The sequence below is a fragment of the Eschrichtius robustus genome, chromosome 1 (genome assembly GCF_028021215.1).
Source record: "Eschrichtius robustus isolate mEscRob2 chromosome 1, mEscRob2.pri, whole genome shotgun sequence".
In the NCBI taxonomy this organism is placed as follows: Eukaryota; Metazoa; Chordata; class Mammalia; order Artiodactyla; family Eschrichtiidae; genus Eschrichtius; species Eschrichtius robustus.
This window is the reverse complement of record NC_090824.1, coordinates 95,365,667-95,380,326: the sequence shown is the minus strand read 5'-3', so window position 1 is coordinate 95,380,326 and position 14,660 is coordinate 95,365,667. Positions and strand designations below refer to the sequence as shown.

The 14,660-nt window shown below is 47.0% G+C and overlaps 1 pseudogene; it reads right to left on the bottom strand.

Annotated features, from left to right (window-relative positions):
• Positions 1-1,115: 1,115 nt before the first annotated feature.
• LOC137762419 (ubiquitin-conjugating enzyme E2 R1 pseudogene) lies at positions 1,116-9,797 on the bottom strand (annotated as a pseudogene).
• Between the last annotated feature and the right edge of the window lie 4,863 nt (positions 9,798-14,660).

Here is a 14,660-nt window from a genome sequence, read left to right as displayed (position 1 = left end):
AAACTGCATTTTTCACTTAATATCCAAAGTTTCTTAAAATGTACTTTTGACAACCTAGTTTTGACAAGGCTGTAGGAAAACAGACATTTATACATTTTTGAGGTATGTAAATTGATACAACCTCTAAAGAGGGCAATCTCAGAATATTTATCAACATTTAAAATGTGCATATCCTCTCACACATCAACTCCATGTTTAGGAATTTCTCCTACAATTACATTTAAGCTTGTGGCCGGAGAAATATATAAGTATATTCACTGCAGCACTGAGCGTAATAGCGTATTTTACCATCTCAGAAAAGAAATGAAGAAATAGTAAAGCATGGAGCCTGCCATGTTTACCGTCTACTTTAATCCCGTCATTGTTTTCCCTCAGCTATTGAGATTCTTGTGATCTGGCCCCAGCCTACCTTTTCTCTCTTGTATCTTGCTTCTCTCTACACCCCTTACACTGGGCCAAATGAGCAAAGCACGTTGTTTGCCCTGCACACTCCCACCTCCGTACCTCTCTTTGTGCTGATCCTGTTTCCTGTTGCCTGACACGCACTGTTCCCAGCCTCTCCCCTCTTCCTCATCTATGACAATCCTAATTACCCTTTATAACCTCACTCACGTGCTACCTTTTCCTGAAGATGTCCTTGGACCTTGGATCCTCTACAATGCCCTATCCTTAGTTGAAAATTTCTACCTGCTCTGACTTTTTTATTTATTTGGCTTCTCATAAAATCGCTTTATTTAGATTCCAAACAGACCAAAGCAGAGAGAAGAGGTGACATCAAGTTAATCCGTCCACTCGCGAGCTGGGTCCCCAAGTCTCTGGCTCCAGCCGGCGGGAGCTGCAGACAGGCCCGGGGTCTGTGACCCCCCCAGGCACCGCCTCCACCCCGCGCCGGCGCCCAGCACGCTAGGGGCCCGCAGGAGGCGACGGCGGGCGGGGCGGGGCGGGGCGGGGCCTCCCTCCAAAGCCGAGGAAACCCAGGGCGGGACCTGGGGACCGGCCCAGGGACGGCAGCGCACACCTACCCGAGGAAGTCGAGGCGGCAGAGGCGCCCGAGAGCCCATACGGTCCGTCCGGCTGAGGTAAAATTTGTTAAGCTTGTTGGTGGGGATGCGCTGTCAGGACTCTTCGTGGCCCGAGTCGTCCGCGTCGTCCCCGCCCCAGCTGCGGGCCTCGGCCTGGGCCTCGCCGCCCTGTAGTCGTGCTGGCAGAAGAGGTCCGAGCCCCGGTCGGGCACCGGGCCTGGGTCTTCCCGCAGCCCTGGGCCAGCGCGGTGGGACCTTCCCGCCGTCCCGCTCCGCGTCCGCCTTGGTCCCCAGGACCTGCCTCGGGTTCACGTGCGCGTGCTTCCGGTCCTGCCTTCGCTCTCTTCCCGCTTCGTGTGCGTCACGGAAGCGTGCACGTTGGCAGGTGGAAACAGTGTTGGGTTCGCTGAGGAAGCTGGTGATGCTCAGGAAGATGGGCCTGTGTTCTGGGTGGGCTCCGCCGCTCTGAGGGCAGCTCCCCGCTCAGGGGGTAGGAGGTAGTCGAGCGGGGGGTTGGAGGATGGAGACGCGCACGTCCGCAGCCTCGCAGACGTTGGGGCCCCGCATCTCGGTCAGGAACAGAAGGGCCGGCGGGAAGTAAGGGTAGTCGATGGCGATCTTGAGACGGGCCTTCAAGTAGCTGCCCTCGGAGTAGGTGTTGGGGGGCCCGAAGATGGCCACCTCCCAGTTCAGGTCGCCCTTGTCCACCAGGGTCATCCGAAGCCCTCCACCGGCTCCTCCGGCAGCCCCTTGAGCTCCAGCAGCAGTGCCTTGGGCGAGCTGGGCGCCAGCGGCCGGGGGGAGGGGCCGCCTTCCTCCGCTGCACCCCTGGGTGCTCCCCTGCTCTGACTTTTGACGTGTGACCCTTTTGTCACAGCAAGTTGGGACCGGCTCTGGAACTGGAATGGCAGTGATATTTTGATGTCCTCCCTTTGATGCAACTGTTTTAATCTGGGGATACTTTGATACAACCTATATAAGACAATTAATGTACATCCTACCCCCAAATGAAAATATCTTCTGTTTCTTATTATATAACACGCACATACAGTTGACCCTTGAACAACGTGGGTTTGAACTGCGTGGGTCCACTTATACATGGATTTCTTTTTCAATAGTAACTACTACAGTACCACAGGAGTTGCAGTTGGTTGAATCTGAGAATTCGGAACCAGGCATAGAGAGGAACCCCGGATAATGGAGGGGCCACGTATACAGAGTGCCCTACTGGGTTCTCTGAGCAGCGGGTCGGCACCCTTAATCCCCCGAATTGTTCAAAGGTCAACTGTACTTAGAAATGTGGAAAACCTTAGGACTCACTCCCGCGTGTGTGTGCTGTGCTCTGTGTATGTGTATAATGGAATAAAAGAAAAATAAATTTCCCGAAATAAATTACTGAGTTAAAGAATATACACGTTTAAAATGTTAACATACGTTGCCAAACTGATCTCCAGAAAGATTCATGATTCATTCAACATTTATGGAGATCCTAGTGTGTGCCAAGTACTGTGTACTACTTAGGGTACAACAGTGAGCAACACCAGGTGTGGTCCCCACCAGGTGTGGTCCCTGCCCTTGTGGACTCTGTGTAAGTATTACGAGGAGAAGACACATATACTGTTAGAAAGTACAGTAGCGTGAATTCCTTCTAGTTGGGGAGTTCAAGGGTGACTTCCTGGAGGAAGTGACATTTCAGATAAGGCCTGAAGCTTAAGTAGGAGATAACTAGACTAATAGGGGAGATAAGAGCGTTTTGGCCTCAGCCTGTGCAAATGTGGCTGCTGGGGGAGTTGAAGAAGGCTTGTTTGGCTGGAGTGGAAAGAGAGGGGAAGCACCGGGCAAAATGAGGCTGGAAAAATGGGTAGGGAGCATGCCACAGGTGGCTTCACAGGTCTTGTTAAAGATTTTATTGTTATTCCAACAGCAAGGAGAGATAAAAGCAATGATTGGGGATCCTCTGTGTTTTAAAAAGATAACTTTGGCTGAGTAGAAAGAACTGATGAACAGAGGCAAGAATGAACAGAGGTTGACAAGTTAGGAGGCTATTATGGTTGTCCAAGTAACAGGTGATAACACCTTAAACTAGTTTGAAGTATAGATAATAGTAAGAAATCAAGGCAGAAATATAGGAAAATGGATGCTTTTATGATTTTTACCAGTTAATACCACTATTAGACTGAATATCATTGATCATTTTTGTCTTTGCCAATCCAAGGGGTGTGTGTAGAGTATAAATTATATATAATATGGATTGTAGATACAATTTATAATATGGGTTATTTATACAATTTTCCTTTGATTGGAAAGTAAGGTTGGACTTCTTTTCCTTTTCCATTGGCCATATTCATTTTTATTCATTTCTTCTTCTGAGTTATCTGAACATATACTTTGTCCATTTTCTTCTGTTCCAGGATCCAGTCCGGAATCCCACATTGCACTTAGTTATCATTTCCCCCTTGTTTCCTCTGGTCAATGACAGTTTCTCAGGTGTATATTTTTATTAATCATTTGAATAAACCATTGTTACACTGATGCGGGGCAGAGCTTGGTAAGAATCTAAGTGCATAATCAAGGCAAACTTAAACCAACTTAAAAGAAAGCAGATGACAATCTGTGATATATGTTGCAATATTTTTCCAGTTTTTTTTAACTTGGTTTGTGTGTTTGTGTATATGTCTGTTTATGTGTGAAATCATAGTCAAATCAATCAATCTTTTCCTTTATTATTTCTGCCTTTGGTGTAATGCTTATAAGTCCCTCCATCCCAACAGATAGAACTATTTCTGTGAGTTATCTTCTGTTACTTTTACAACCATACATTGTCAAGTTATATCAAATAAGATGCAATACATACATCCTAACCCTATCCCGTATTCTCTCCAGCCTCACCTTCACTAGATGGGGCAATAAAAATCAGTACTTAGGTGGCACTTATGATATAAAATCAGCAATGTCAAAATGAAGATGTCATAATGTCTTGCTCTGCTCTGAATTTCTTTGTGGCATCTAACTTGGGTCCTGACCAAAGCCTTACCCGTGTCAATGCTATTCTTTAATTGTCTTACCAATCCTACCAGATCATGAGTTCCTTGAGGGCAGGAACCACGTTTATCTCATTTTGTGTAATACATCTGTGACTGGGCCCTCCTTAGCAGACTCTGCCAACATAGCATTTTAATGCATCTATTTCCATGAAGAAAACAGAAACTTGAAACACATTGACGAAAATGTAGATTTTCTCAACAGTTTTGTGAGGCATTTATTGGAAGTAAGAGTCCATCATAAATCATACAGCAGGACAATCAAATTTCTACACCAGGCAGCATTTCTCTCCCCTTGCTCTACAACTTCTCTCTAGTGAGAGTAAAAAGTCTAGTCAGCAAAATAAAACTCTCCAAGTTAGCCTAATAAGCACCACGTATTTTTCTTCAAACTTCCCTTAGGGGTTCATCTTATCACAGGTGTGTCCCTTGATTTTTTTTTTTTTTTATCAGAAAACTTTGGGCATGACAGAGAGTCAGTCAATGCTTATGGGAATCAATGAATTGGGCCACATTGCTGCTTTGATAGTGGATTTATGCAGTGACTTCTAGGAGGTAAAAAAGACTATTTACTTTTCTAATTCTTCCTTGTTTTCATTTTATGGAGAGCATTAGGACTCTATTGGAAACCCACCATAATTTTACGGGCTACCAGGTGAAGTTAATTATAATAAGGCTCCATCTTAAATTCCCACCAAACGGCTTAGTTACCGGAGGAGCATTTTCTTAAATGGGCCCTTAGCATAGACCCAGAGGACAGTGTTACGGAAAAACGAACAGATGGTCTGGATGAGCTGAGAATATGGCTATCACCTGTCTATTCTGGGTGGCCAGCCAGAGGCAAATCCATCTGGAATAAAGCCTTTGGGCTAGAAGCCAACAGCCCCCAAATGGGATGTTTTCTCCCTTCCCTGAAGAGAGAGAAGAGAGGAGTTGAAAGGCTAGAGAAACACTGGACAAAGTAGGTGTAAACAATCTCAGTCCCTAGGAGCAAGCCATGTGCACACAGGTGAGCAAATGAGATTAGAGGTGGCTGGGAAGGTAGCTGTTTAGCTTCACATCACCTGCTGCCTCACTCAGAGTTGGGTTAGGAGTGGAGCCATGGAACGTTTGAATATCAACTGAGCACCAGGGCACAAGGTAGGGTCCAGTTCAAGTTATTAGAAGGCTTGTGTCCTGGCACCTAAATTCTGGCCTAATGATGAGTGGGGTCAGTGCCCCTCTTTTCCTCCCCTCTTTAATTTCCTAATGGCTTCACCCTGCTTCCTGAGCCCTGCTCAGCCTTAATTTACCTATAACAAGTTCCCCTCATATGAACTGATCTCTTGGTGATAATGTGACCTCTAGAAAAGTCATTTTGTCTCTCTGAGCCTCAGTTTTCTCATCTGAAAAATATAAGGAAAATAATGAAAGATAATGTGGGTAGAGCAACCGGTACAGTACTGGGCACCTAGTAGGTGCCCGTGTTGTTCGTCTTAGCAGAAGCTAAGGCTGTTTCCAGCTGTCGGGACACCTGAGGCTTCACATTCTCTCAGGCCATTGGAGGGGGACGCCTCGAGCAGCAGGGACGGCAGGAGCCTTGCTTTGCCTGATTCTTTGCTGCATCACAGTTCTCAGCACTTAGATTTCTTGCCTGTTTTGATGCCCAGATGATGGCTCCCTGGTATCTCTTTGAATGCCTCAGCCCATGAGTGATAGCGTCTGCTGACCTCTCTGCAGGGTAGGACAATGGGCTAGTGACAGCTGTGGGAACCACGGTAAAGAGCCAGCAGAATCAAAGCTGCAACTGGGTTAACAACACTGTGGCGTTAGGGTAGCTGTCTTGAGGACTGTAAAAATAAGAAGAAAAGAAATCCAAGCCCCAAAACAAGACAGATGTTGTGACTTAGGAAAAGAGCATAAAGGGATAACAGTTTAGAAATTTGTTTTCCTAACAGCAGGTAGATACTTAATTGTGTTAAAATAAATCGAAAGACATTTTATGTTTACATCGAAATTAACCAAAAAAGGCAGATAAATGAAAATCTAGTTTTTTCTACTCCTCCATTTCCCCTTTTCTTTCTTCATTTTCCTCTCTTCCTCCAATACAATAAAACATTCCTCCTCTTAATTATTCCACAGAGCTCAGGTAGGCTGGAATCAGTGCTATGGTAGATGTAATCCGTAAATGGGAATCTTGGAAATTTCACCTCCCCCCAACTTCTGCTGCTAAGTGTACTTGAATCTGACTGAGGCAGAAACCTCTGTTAATATAAATGTGAGTTTAGTGTGCTATACTCACAGTTAGAAGCCCATTCTGGGAACGAGTTGGGTTTAAAATCCAGTCTCTGCTCCCCTTGCCAAGACTCTGCCTGCCCAGAGAGGGTGAATTGCTGAGGCCTTGGTAATGGGCCTGAACAAAGGCCCTCCTGTAATTGGGGGCAGAGATGAAGAAAAAGGGAGACATTTTTGAGAGACTGGGACCTGAAAGCCCCATGATGTGACTATGCTTGCAGGATGGTCAAGAGTGCCCAAAAGACTGGAGAAGTCTACAGTAGGCAATACAGTCTAGGAGAGTAGAGAGGAGGCTGAGAGTCTAGTGGGGAGAGGAATCCAGGGAGAAGTCTTCAGGAGGCCGGGGAGGAAAGGAGTCCTTCTCTGAATGTCAGGGTGACTTGGAGCGCAGCCTGTCCTCAATGCAATGATAAGACGCAGAGAAGCCAGACAGGGAGGATGGTGCATCCCACCGGCCACACAGTGATGACAGATGTTATGTTTTGGCTGGGGTGGAGTGGAGGGCCAGGCTATGGGGCTGGGGACAGGGAACAGGTGGAAAGAGGGTGGGGATAATAGTAGAACACAAGAATCAAAAAGACTCCAAGCCTATTAGGCCCTGGATAGCTGTGATTTATCTACTTCTATGTAGTTGAATAGAGTTTGTCCTTTAGAGAGTCTACACCCTGTAGTAAAGTGGATTTGCTTTGTGCCTCACTGAGCCTGACTGACTGGCCTCAGGTTGTACTTCAAGGTCCTAAGGTGGAGAGATGCTGAAGAGAAGTGATGGGGAAAGTGGAAGGCCCAAGGTGGTGTTCAAAATAAGAAAGACCTTCTACTTGGAATACCCTAGACCTGCTTTGTCTTAGGGGGTGAGATGGATTATGGCCTGCAAGACTAGGGCAGGAAACATGAAAAAAAAATTTTTTTTAAGTGACAGCAGAGAGTGAGGCTGTAAAGAGATGGGTAAATCCTAGACTGACTTAGGCGTCTTCAAAAGGGGAGTAACTGCGTTCCTGGATGTCCAAAGAGAAGGTTGGGGGCAAAGTAAAAAAGAAAGAAAGAAAGAAAATAAACTGCTTCCCCAAATACGTTCAGATGTGTAGGATCTGGGAAAAGTGGGAGAGATTCTGTTTGGAGAATCCAGGGCAGCAGATGGGTAGCTTAGGGTGAAAATACCATGGAGATGAGGTTTCTGACGTGGGAGTGGGAAGGAACATTGTCTGTAACGTTGTCTGTACTCAGAGCTCAGCCAGAAAGGCATGCTTTAGTCACATGGGACACAAGGAGCAGCCAGCGAAGTAGGGTCGCTCTACAAACTGACCTCCACACCTGGCTGAGCCAAGCGTGATGTGGGACTTGGTGAAACCCCTGTGTGGCTGTCAGTCCAGAGCCTGCACCCTGGACTCTCCCAACATGTGCTAAGGAGGTTTTCGTGTGAGCTGTGTGATCTGAGGGCCCACGTGGGGCTTAAATTATCTGAGAAGGATGTAGAGCTGGACAGTAATCCTGTTTTACCACCTGGTTTGGAGGCCGAGGAAGACAAGGGGAAAGATGCAAGGAGTTTTGTCATGGAGTGAAAACACGCTGGGTTGGATGGATGAGTTAGATGGTGGTTAGCCCTTCCACAGGCAGCTGATCTTGTTTACTCAATGGGCCCCTTGGTTTTGAAGCTTCTTTTCAGTTCTCTGAGACTGAGGCAGACCTCACCCTCACTCCCCTTTACTTAACACCCTCAGCCCAGTCTTCATGAAGTGCCAGAGGCTTGTCCATATTAACGTCATCCCAACAGAGGCGCCCCAGTCACCCTGCACGGGAAGCCAGTCTCCAGACTTCAGGGCCTGATGCGCCAACCCTGTGTGTCGGCCCTACACGCCACAGAATGCCCCTTTGTCATGGCCACTGCTATCAGTGTTAGCACACACTACCCAGAATCATTTTCTTATTTAGCAGATGAAAAGTTCAGAGTTCAGGAAAGGTAAGTGGCCTGCCCAAGGTCATAGAGCTGGGGGTCAGACCAGACTGTGTTTTTCCTACTCTACCTTATTCCCCCCAATTAAGTCCTTCTCCACACTCACTCCTTAAGTTGTCCTCATTTCCTCAAACTCCCCAATTGTCATTTCACAAAACAGCATTCTGTTCCTCGTAGCTAACTCTAATACCTCCACAGAAATACTGGTCACTGGAACAGACACACTCACAAAAACTCACCCTTGGAAAACATTGTCAAATTCAGATTTAGGCCAGAAAAGAAAATCAGACTAAATTATATTCTTATGTTTCTTTAATTCTACCATAAAACCAAAAACCTCCAATGAACCAGAAAATCTCTCCACAAAAATCATTAAATTAAAAATAAACTTTAAAAATTGAATGGCAGGACTTCCCTGGTGGTGCAGTGGTTAAGAATCCGCCTGCCAATGCAGGGGACACGGGTTCGAGCCCTGGGCCGGGAAGATCCCACATGCCATGGAGCAACTAAGCCCGTGTGCCACAACTACTGAGCCTGAGTGCCACAACTACTGAAGCCCACGCACCTAGAGCCCATGCTCCACAACAAGAGAAGCCACTGCAATGAGAAGCCCGCGCACCGCAACGAAGAGTAGCCCCCGCTCACCGCAACTAGAGAAAGCCCGTGTGCAGCAACGAAGACCCAACGCGGCCCAAAATAAATAAATAAATATTTAAAAAAAAAAAAAATTGAATGGCAGTCAACAAGAATAATAGAAAATGTAAAACCTTCAGGCTAGAGCAGTAATTATCTTATTGATTTGAAGGCTAAATGGGAAGAAAGGGAACTTGGGGATAGGCTATGACTAATGATTGCTGCCCTTTGGCTGGAAACTTCGAGGCATGGTGGGTGATTAAGTTTTAGGATCCCAGATGGAGGCCACTCTCTCCCCACCTCCACCGTGAAGAAGTTTATTCAACAGACTGTACCCCAAAGCACTTTTGCTAGCAGTTCTAATGTGACCATACAATCAAATAACAGTTCTTTGTAAACTGTGATAGGCATTACAAAGGCAGGTGGTACCTTATAAGGTCCTGTAGTACCTTGGATCTGGACCACTGTTATATCCTCAGAGGGCCTGGACTTCTTAAACATTTGTTGAAGAAATGAGTCAAATAGTCTACAGATAACACCTTTCTGATATTACTCCTTCTGATTATATGCAAAGATTTGGGTGTGGGGTGGGGGCAGGGAAGATACTCATTTACCATCTATTTGCAACCTAAAAACTGCCCTAATCAACGACTGTGGATTCTTACCCTGCTTGGAAGGATCCTATAGAAAAGGAGTCCTTTTCCTGAGAAGGAGGTTGGAGAAGATGGCATTGCCAAGATTTTAGAATGGGGACTCATCAGGGTTCTCCTCGTGACACTACGTGATTTGCCCTTTACCTTGCTCATTGCCACCCTCCTCCGTAGCCTGGCTGGGCTCTCTCAGGACGTTCGTTTCAGCCCCTGGAAACTCCGACATCACTTGATTTCTATGATCCAGTCCTTGGAGATTTCCTTTCCAAAACACAAATAAATCCACAGAAAGTACACTGAAGAAGTTTTTTAGGTTTCTCTTGAGGATAAACTCCATTCACTCATTTATTCGATAGATATTATAGATGACTTACCAGGTGCCAGGCCCACGGCTATTACTGAAGATCCAGCCCTGAACAATACAGACTAGTGCCTCTTCTTAGGGATCTTGAATGTTAGTGACTGGGAGAAGGGCCCCAGTGAAGTGGGCTCTGCCGTGGCTGGGCTCCACCTCCCATCCCATCCCAGGGCAGGTTTTGCAATAGGAAAGGGAACAGTAGCGTGTCTGCTAACTTTGGGTAAGTAATGGAGGTGACATCAACAACCTCACTCTCAGCAAATTTAGGCTAGTTCACCTTGTTTTTAATGTGGTCTTTAGGGTTCTTTACATTCTGATTAGCCAGAGGACTGGGCTGCAGGTGCAGGCGGCCATGTAGGGTAGAAGGAACTGCTCCCAGCCTGTTCCTGCACCGCCCTTGCACCTTTTCCCTGTCTCTTGGTAGGAGCTGCGCAGCATAAGTTGAGTCTGCTATTCATTGAAACTATTTGGGTTGAGACTAAGGGACAACATTTGCTATCTTGTCCTCAAACTGTGCTGCTCTGGTGTGAACCTTTTCTTCTCTCTATGGAGCCGAGTAGTATAAAACCTGTTAAGCTCCAGGTCTCAGCTGTGCACTTGGGACTCTTAAGGACTCCTTCTAGGGTCACGGTTGAGCAAGGCTTTACTCTGCTCCAGGAGCTCTGTGAGGATGCTTGGCCTCATGGAGCAGTGAGCTCTTGCACCCCCCGCCCCCCGCCTTGGGTTCCTGCAAAGAGCTTGTGGGGAAGGTGGGGCACACCCCCGCCCCGCCACCAAGGCTCCTTGCCTTCTTGGGCTGTAGGAATGTGTATAGTGAGGTACTACCCAACCCTCCAAAAAGCTCTGATGAAAGGAGCTGACAAGGCAGTGTTTGGGTTTCCCTCAGGGGTCTGTGCGATGGAGTATTTCACCCAAACCCTGGGATGACTCCAGCCGAGTTGTCAGTTTCATTTTTTGGGAGTCCTTGAGCAGGTCTGACCTGGTCATCAGAGCTAGTTTGGGCAGGTAGCTCCATATCCTATCTATTCCCAGGGAGCTTGAGTCATTTGTTCAAAGATTTGGGATTGTTTCCTCAATTGTTAAAATAAATTAACCACAGGAACTTCTTGAAGCCACCTAAATCCATTCTTGAACAAGATGAGGTTATAAATACAGAAAATAATCAAAATAAAGAATTGGTGGTTGGTGGTAGGGAACCATGGAGAGAATGAAAAATTTCCACAAGACGTGCCTTCGCCGTAACAAGACTTTACCTTGTAGGGCCCTGTCCATTTCACCCTGTTCTGTTGCCTGATGATGTACACAGCTCCTTCTCAATAGCTTGAATTCTGCCTTCCTCTTTGCCTTTTCCCACCCCTCCCTTGAAGTGGGGAAGCAAACAACCAAAACACAAAAGGAACAATGTCCCAAACTACAAAATATTAATGGAATAGTCACTCCAAATGAGATTTTAAAGAGGCAATTTAAATGCAGCAAAAACCTAAGCACTAACATCAATGTTCCTGTAAGCAGAAAGTAAAATCTACAAATAAAGTTTCAGTGGAAGGTGTATCATTTTATTTCATTAATATTCAGATTCCAAACTCATATACGCAATGACATAGAACTTCATGAGAGAATTTTGCTCCTAGGAAACAAACAACAGCCTCAGACCAGCCTAATAAACATTCAAAACATCATCCACACCAGGCACAGGTGTTCTCCACTTGCCGCCTGTACTGATGTTTAGTGGGCTAGAGCTCTAAGCAGCGTCATAACTGGTGCTCTGGTGTTGCATCCTACATGCTGCTGGAATGAGATGGGCTGATTTGTCCTGCCTCTTTGTTGGAGGGTACAGGGTCTCCAGGATCTTCCTAGTAATATATGTATTCTGGCTTTCCATATTTGTGGTCAGAATGACACTTCTCCCAGCCTCCCCTGAGTGATCAAGGACAGGCTAACTCTGAAGAAAGGTGCTTGAGAGTCTTCTGGCCTCTGACTCACAGCCAAGCCCTGCTGAGGTCTTTAAACCTGGACTCCAGTGACCTGCTCTGTGCAGGTGCAAGGTGGTGAGATAATGTACATACCACACCCAGAACCAGGAGAGTTTGATTTTTTGATAAACTGACCTGGCCTTAGAGAGGATCTACTGGACTCTAGGAAACGATGGTCTTTGCTGCTTGTAAAGAAGGGATATACTCACTGCGTTATTCAGCCTTCACAGTAGTGTTCCCGTTTTGCCCCCGAGGAATCCAGAAGTGACTTTTCCACTTTACAGGCTCTGAACACTGGGCTTTTGTTCCCAAGTTCAGTGTTGTTCTCCTCATGCCAAAGCTGCTCTAAAAATAAACTGAGGAGCATTATGAATTCCCGAGGGAATTTCGTCCACATTTAAATTCCTTACAGTCATGTGGGAAGGAAGGCCAACAGAAGAGAACATTCAGATTAGAGACACAGGGAAGAAACCTGAGGGAAAACCAAGGATTTCAGCAGAATACATTTGAATGGGAAGGGATCCTAAAGACACTCCAGGGGGGAAAACCACACACATTGCAGCTGAGAAAACTGGAGAAGTGTCTGACCCAGATAAGTAAGGTTTGGTTTAATATCTAGATTCTGGTTGCTTAATTCCCTGACTGTTTGCTGTCAGGTCTGCACAATTAATTGGCCTACGGAGATAGGGGAGCTGTTTAGATGAACATCGGAAAGAAAAAAATGGCACATTCTCTGGTGGAAGTGTCAGTTTTTCTGAGCTGACAGGCAGGGAAGGTAGGACAAAGAGGAAATGCCTGAGGGTTCCACCACATTCCACCTAACTGGACAGATCCCTCTGACTTCCCGGAGCCTGGGTCCACTCACCTCTCCCCACTGGGTTGGGTGAGACTAAGGAGGAGGTGAACAGAGTGAGAGCGCCATGAACCCAGAAGGCACTGCAAGGGGAGGGCATAACTTCCTTATAGGTCAGGGGACTCATCTTCACCCTCAAGGAGCAGAATAACAGAGTGCTTCAGAGCACAGGCATCTGAGACGGATTTTCTGGGGTTACGTCTGATGCTCCTCCTCTAACTTGGGCAAGGGCCTTAACCTCTCTGTGCCTCAGTTTCCTTTCCTGTAAAATGGGAATAATAAAGCTGATGTGCACGTGATCAAATGAGTAACCTTTGTTTACAGCAGTGCTTGGCACATAGTAAGTGTCATAGTTATTATTACGATGACAGCTACTGCTATATTTTCTGTGACAGCCTCCAGCCAGGTTTCATTTATCCAGACTCTTCTGTTTCAATAGCTCCTCGCTGTTTATGGTTCCTGGACTCAATTGCCGATCTACAGAATCAGAATCTCAGTGGTAGGAGACGAGGAATCTGTATTTTAATCAATGTCCCAGGCAAGTCTGGAAAATACTGGTCTGCTGAGCAAATTCCTCATCTGGGCCCTGGAGCCAATTTAGGATCAAGCTTCCATCGCTTAGGCCCAGCTTGCCTCTCCTCAGCTACTCTGCCCACTGGCCGCATCTTCCTCTGGGACCATGAAGCATTCTATTTTCTCATCCTTGTGTGAGGAATTGCTATTCTCCTCCGAGTAGACATGGACGTTCCTGCATCCTGGCTGTGCTCAGCTATCCCCACTGCCTGAAAAACTCCCACTGCCACTCCTATTGCCAAGCCTTCCCCAGTTGTCACTTCCCAGCGTTAGGCATTTTTTCTTCTCTGCCTCTTCCCCTGGTCCAGCAGAAGTCCTCATGCAGCAGAGCCAGCTGTGGTTGTCTCCTCCAGAGACCTGTCTCCCAGCTCATCTACAATCCCTTCTAAGCTGGAAATTGGATCATGAGAAACTAAGGAGCCCTGACCCTGTGTTACCAGCTGCTGGCTCTTCACCCAGTGATGGTGGGGTGCAGGTGAGATTATCTTCTTCTCTCAGGAGTCAGATCCTGCACTTATTCTTACACTCGCTGGTACTGGGCCTGCATCACATGGCAAACCCTTGGTCCCTCCACACCCTGTTTAAGCCCTTTTCCTTGTGTTTGGCCCAGTTTCCCAGAACTGCTCTGTTGCCACTTTGCTCTGGCCACCATCACTGCCCACACAGGATGTGGGTGCCCTCCCCACTGCCCTTGCTCAGGGTTTGAAACAGCCCAATGTAACCACCACCTCGGTCTGGCCTGCCCTGACCTGGACTGCTGAGTGCAACCCTCCTTTCCAGGCCCTGTGGCCTCGCTGCCAGTGGGAGAGAATTCTGAGTCCTGGATTGCGATGCCCACCATGAAAAGGAGCTCAGAGAGGAGGCTTGGGACTGCAGTCCAGCCCCAAATGGCAGACCTCCCTGGAGATGCAGGAGCTAGCCAAGGGGCAGCCAAGGGGCAGGCATTCCTGGTGTTTTGGCTGCTGCCTTTGCCACTCTCTGGGGCTTACCACATGCTCTTTTAGGTCTGTTGTTTGACCTGCTTTGTTATCAGGTCCTGTTCCCCTCCTCCTAGCCCTCCCTTTACTCTCTCCTCTGCCACAAAGGGGGTGAGAGTGGAGAACCTAGCAGTGGGGTGGGGAGAGATGCACTTTGGGGTGTGATCATGGTGCAGGGAAGCCCTCAAGGCTTGGAGCCGCAGCTGGGAAAGGTTCTCTATCTTCCCACATTGTCATTTCTCTGAGGGCAGTGAGAAGGTGCCAGTGGTGGTGCTATATCCCAGGACTATTTATTAACTCCTTTTTGTACAGATTCTATTCTTTCTCCAATAATCAAAGCTGACTGTTTGCAAGA